This window comes from Scylla paramamosain, chromosome 13 (genome assembly GCF_035594125.1).
Source record: "Scylla paramamosain isolate STU-SP2022 chromosome 13, ASM3559412v1, whole genome shotgun sequence".
Taxonomy (NCBI): Eukaryota; Metazoa; Arthropoda; class Malacostraca; order Decapoda; family Portunidae; genus Scylla; species Scylla paramamosain.
In genome coordinates, this window is record NC_087163.1 from 26,779,585 (window position 1) to 26,784,584 (window position 5,000).

At 49.3% G+C, this 5,000-nt stretch overlaps 1 protein-coding gene and 1 long non-coding RNA gene across 3 annotated transcripts in view; one reads left to right on the forward strand and one right to left on the reverse strand.

The window, feature by feature from the left end:
* The window catches only part of LOC135106616 (PR domain zinc finger protein 2-like), a 141,441-nt gene that overhangs the window by 109,935 nt on the left and 26,506 nt on the right, over positions 1–5,000 (forward strand). The gene's annotated exons all lie outside the window — the stretch shown is intronic.
* The window catches only part of LOC135106617 (uncharacterized), a 121,273-nt gene that overhangs the window by 90,583 nt on the left and 25,690 nt on the right, over positions 1–5,000 (reverse strand). The window contains exon 1 of one of the 2 annotated variants that reach the window (XR_010271392.1): positions 1,931–2,160. The exons of the other annotated variant lie outside the window; for it this stretch is intronic. This is a non-coding gene — a long non-coding RNA (uncharacterized LOC135106617). Of the gene's footprint in view, positions 1–1,930; positions 2,161–5,000 lie in introns of those variants that run through there. 2 annotated transcript variants of the gene reach the window in all.

Genomic DNA, 5,000 nt, shown 5'->3' on the forward strand with positions numbered 1-5,000 from the left:
GAGAGGAAGATTACAAGGGTGGAGGGCGTGAGGAAGGAGGAGGGAGGGGGAGAGGAGAGAGGAAGACTACAAGAGAGGAAAGCAGTGAGGAAGGAGGAGGAAGGGGAGGGAGAAAGAAAGGGTGGTAGGAGGAGGGAAGAAGAGGGTAGGGAGGGAAGACAGGTAGACTACAAGGGAGGGAGGGCGGGGGGAAGAGGAGGGTGATGAGAGAAGACAGGAAGACTACAAGGGTGGGAGGACGGGGGGAAGAGGAGGGTGAGGAGGGAAGACAGGAAAGACTACAAGGGTGGGAGGGACGGGGAGCGGGGGAGGGGGAGGGCGTGAGGAAGGAGGAGATAGCGGTGAGATTGGCTGCCGTGGAAGCGACTCAGAGCAAACAGGTCAAGTTGAAAGTAATTGGGTTAGAGCGAGTGGGAAAATATTTAGGCTGGGGGAAAGCCGCGGCACGGAAACTGGCCTGGGTGACAGCTGCCTTTGTTGCCTTTTGCTGCTGCTGCTGCTGCTGCTGCTACTACTGTTACTGTTACTGCTATACTACTACTGATGTTGTTGTTGTTGTTGTTGTGGTGTTTGCTTGTTTGTGGTGGTGGTGGTGGTGGTGGTGAGTGTTTTGATACTTTTGTTTAACTTGCGTTGTTGTTACTTTCTCTCTCTCTCTCTCTCTCTCTCTCTCTCTCTCTCTCTCTCTCTCTCTCTCTCTCTCTCTCTCTCTCTCTCTCTCTCATCTCATTCTTTCCCTTCCTTTCCTTTTCCTTTCGTTTCCTCTTTACTCCTCTTCTTCCCACCGTCCACTTCCTTCTTTCTCTACCTTCAGAGAGAGAGAGAGAGAGAGAGAGAGAGAGAGAGAGAGAGAGAGAGAGAGAGAGAGAGAGAGAGAGAGAGAGAGAACATTTGTAGACTGTCTGAAGGAGAACACAGTGCCACGTATTGTCATGCAGGGCGAGAGGAGAGCAATGCATGACGGGCACCCATTCGCTCCGGCCTGGCACCGTGCATTAGTCTCCGAACAATACTCTGAAACACTGTGCCGCACCTCCGCTACTTCCAAAATGTTCACTGTAGTTCAATTTACACTGGTTTTTAAGGGTGTTTTCACTGTTCTAATAACAGATTGACAAGATTTCTACGTTATTAACAGGAGAAACACTCTTGACTAGCCAGCTAATCATCTCTGTGGCCTTTGAAAACATAGTGAGAGAGAGAGAGAGAGAGAGAGAGAGAGAGAGAGAGAGAGAGAGAGAGAGAGAGAGAGCAAAGCGTTTCTAAACATGGGTCTTTCTTCTGCGCGACCAACCAGGCACTTGGGATAGGAGCCACCCTCTTTTGCCAACCTTTTGAATTTACCTCGGCAACTGCAGTGTCATCTAGCGGCGCGTGTCTCAATTCCAAACGACTCAACAAGCGAAGCATCTCTCGTTTCGTTCTGAGATATTAACAATGGCTCATCTTGAGACTACCGATGGTTCGTGAGCATTTTCGAGGCAGTTTGTTTATATATGAGGCTTCGAAACGCTCAACACACCCACGCCACGTAAAGTAATCCCCAAATCTCCCACAAAGACTTTTCCCTGCTTCTCCGTGTTTTCCCCACGCCTTTCCTCTTTCCTAACCTCCCCAGTGCATTCTGTAATCTTCCCTATTCTTCCCCCAACCCTTGTATTTCCTTTCCTATCCTTCCCCACGCCATACATAACCTTCACTCTCCTTCCCCATGCCTTCTCTAACCTTCCCCACGCGTTTCTACATCACCCACGCCCCTACACATCCTCCCCTCGTCCTCCTCACTCCTCATCCTCTTACTTGTCCTCATTCATCCTCCCTGTTCATTTTACTCCCCATCATCGTACTCCCATTGTCCATAATCTTTACCTACACCTCCTAGCGCTCTGCCCACGCCTTCCCAAGCATGCCAGGAATCAGTGCGCCCTACCTTGCCTTCCTGGTGTCTTTCCCCGCCCTCAGTTGCCCGCCAACGAGGTGTTTCTGCTCAGCTCGTCGTCAGAGGCGGCCAGAAAGCGGCAGAGTGGACCCGCTACTGCCGCTAATCCAATCTGAGGCTCACTGAGGGATGCACTTCCTCGCCGCTACTGTCTTCGTCTACCTTGAACTATGCATGCGTGGGTCTTCGGGGTTCAGGTTTCAGAGTTGAGGGTTTAAGGTTTTCGTCTTGGTGTTAAGTGTGTTTTGTTTTATTTTTTGGGGGGTTTGTTTTTTGTGTTGTTTTGCGTGGGTGGGTGCGTGAGCTGGTTAATTTTTTTTTTTATTTATTAGGTTTCGGTTTGTTTAGTCTCTCTCTCTCTCTCTCTCTCTCTCTCTCTCTCTCTCTCTCTCTCTCTCTCTCTCTCTCTCTCTCTCTCTCTCTCTCTCTCTCTCTCTCTCACACACACACAATCCACCTCCTCACCTCTCCCACTTCACTTTCACCTCACCCACCACCACCACCACCATCACTAGCACCAGCACAACGCCTCACCAGTCAGATCCGAGCCTCGCTAATCCCGCCGCAGCACAGTAAGCCGCCGAGGAGCGCCGTGACGCCCTCTGTAAACAGTTGGCGTCAGTAATGAATACCTAATCGGGTGGTATCACGGAGGCCAAGGCTGCTGCAGGTCTCCGTGATTGCTCAAGGGAGGAGGAGAGAAGGACCAACAGGAGATGACACACGGAGAAAGGGAGAGGGTGGAGGGAGGAGCAGGAGGGACGACACAGACGAACACACAGACACACACACGCAGCCTCTCCCTATTCCCTTGGGAAGTCTTCGGGAGATTAGTTGAATCTGTAATAACAGTGGCGAAGGGAAGAGTAATGATAATGTGCGAGGGAGGAGGAGGAGGAGGAGGAGGAGGAGGAGGAGGAGGAGGAGGACCAGCATGAGGAGGAGGAATAGGAGGACCAGCAGGAAGAATGGGGAGGTGAAGGAGGAGGAGGGTAAGTGTCAGAGAGAGAGAGAGAGAGAGAGAGAGAGAGAGAGAGAGAGAGAGAGAGAGAGAGAGAGAGAGAGACTTAACATGTACAAATCCGGAACACAACAACAGTGCGAAGAGAAAAATTTTGTGGAAAGAGACACGAATTCAAAGGACTTAAAACGAATTACAAATTAGAACGTTCGGGGAAACAAAAGAAATTAGACACGAAATCACCACGAAAGCTGTCAATTGAACACGCAAATCACTCGGAGGAGGAGGAGGAGGAGGAGGAGGAGGAGGAGGAGGAGGAAGAGGAGGAGAAGGAGGAGGAGGAGGAGACAAAGGAAGAAGAGGAGGAGAAGGAGAAAAACAAATTGAGAGAAAGCATAACATTCCCCTACACACACAAACACACACACACACACACACACACACACACACACACACACACACACACACACACACACACACACACACACACACCAAGACAAGTAAATAAAGTGCACTGGTCTCCTCATCTCCTCAACTCATCTCCTCAACTCATCTCCCGCCAGTGGAAAGGGGAGCACCAATAGAAGTGAATTAAGGAGTGTGAGGAGAGTAAGTGTGAGGAAGGAAGGAAGGAGGGAATGAAGGAAGGGAAGGAGCAGGTGAATAGGGAGAGGGAAAGACAAGGTAAACAGAGGAGAATGAGAAAGGGAAGAGGAGGAGAGAGTAAGTAATTTGTGAACGCAAGGAGTGAAACAGAGGACAAATATATGAGGTAATGAGAGAGAGAGAGAGAGAGAGAGAGAGAGAGAGAGAGAGAGAGAGAGAGAGAGAGAGAGAGTCAAATAGAAACAAAAACAGACAGATAGAGACCGATAAACACACACACACACACACACACACACCTCGGGGACACAGGTAGGCAGCCACAGGTGAGCCGCTCATCACGTGTATCAATTAATCAGCTGTTGATTGATCGGCGGTGATAAGTGAGGGTCAATAATGAGAGACTGACTGACGGGGACTGTGGCAAGCGAGGCAGGCGAGGCGGGGAGAGAGAGAGAGAGAGAGAGAGAGAGAGAGAGAGAGAGAGAGAGAGAGAGAGAGGGAGAGGGAGAGGGAGGGAAGAGTGTCATGGTTAGCTTAAGTTTGGTCAGGTTAGGTTAGATTGTTAAGTTACAGTGTCAGTTTAGGTTAGGTTAGATTAGGTGAAGTTAAACTAGATAAGGTTAGCTTAGGTTAAGTTAGCTTATGATATATTAGATTAGGTCAGATTAGGTTAGTTTAGATTAGGTTAACATAGGTTAGGTTAGATCAGGTTGGCTTAGATTAGGTTACTGTTCTCCCTCCCAATCCCTCCCCTACACCACCATCACCACCACCGCCACCATTACCACCATTAGTCCGCCGGTTCTTTTAAATCCACCTTGATGACGCTCATGATTTCCTTCCGCGCTGATCAGTCCGTCTGTCACCTGGCCTTTGTGCTAATTAGTTCAGCGGCAGGTAATTGGTGGGTAATTATATCACGCCACTCTATTAGTGCGTGTCGCCGCCTCCTCACGGATTCACCTGCTCATGCTCACCTGCTCTGTGTTCATCTGGTTACCTGCCTCCACCACCACCACCACCACCACCACCATCACCACCACCACCACTATCATCATTGCTATTATTATTATTGTTAGCAGAGTATATTAAGAGGTTTTTTTTTTTTTTAAGAGGTTTAGATGTTATTTTCTTTCTCTTCTCTTCTCTTCTCTCTCTCTCTCTCTCTCTCTCTCTCTCTCTCTCTCTCTCTCTCTCTCTCTCTCTCTCTCTCTCTCTCTCTCTCTCTCGTTGCCACTACCATCACCACCACCACCACCACCACCACCACCATCACCATCGCCACCACCACCACCATCGCCACCACCACCACCACCACCGTGATTTATCTGCCCCGCTACTTCCTCGTGTGTATTTTTTTTTTTTTTTGTGATTTTTTGGCACGCGTCCTCCAAACAAATAAAAAAATCTAGATGCAAATTGCTAGAGTTATTTGAGTATTAAACATGGCTGCCGTCCATAATTGGCGGCGTGCTGGGGTCGAGAATCGGCCAC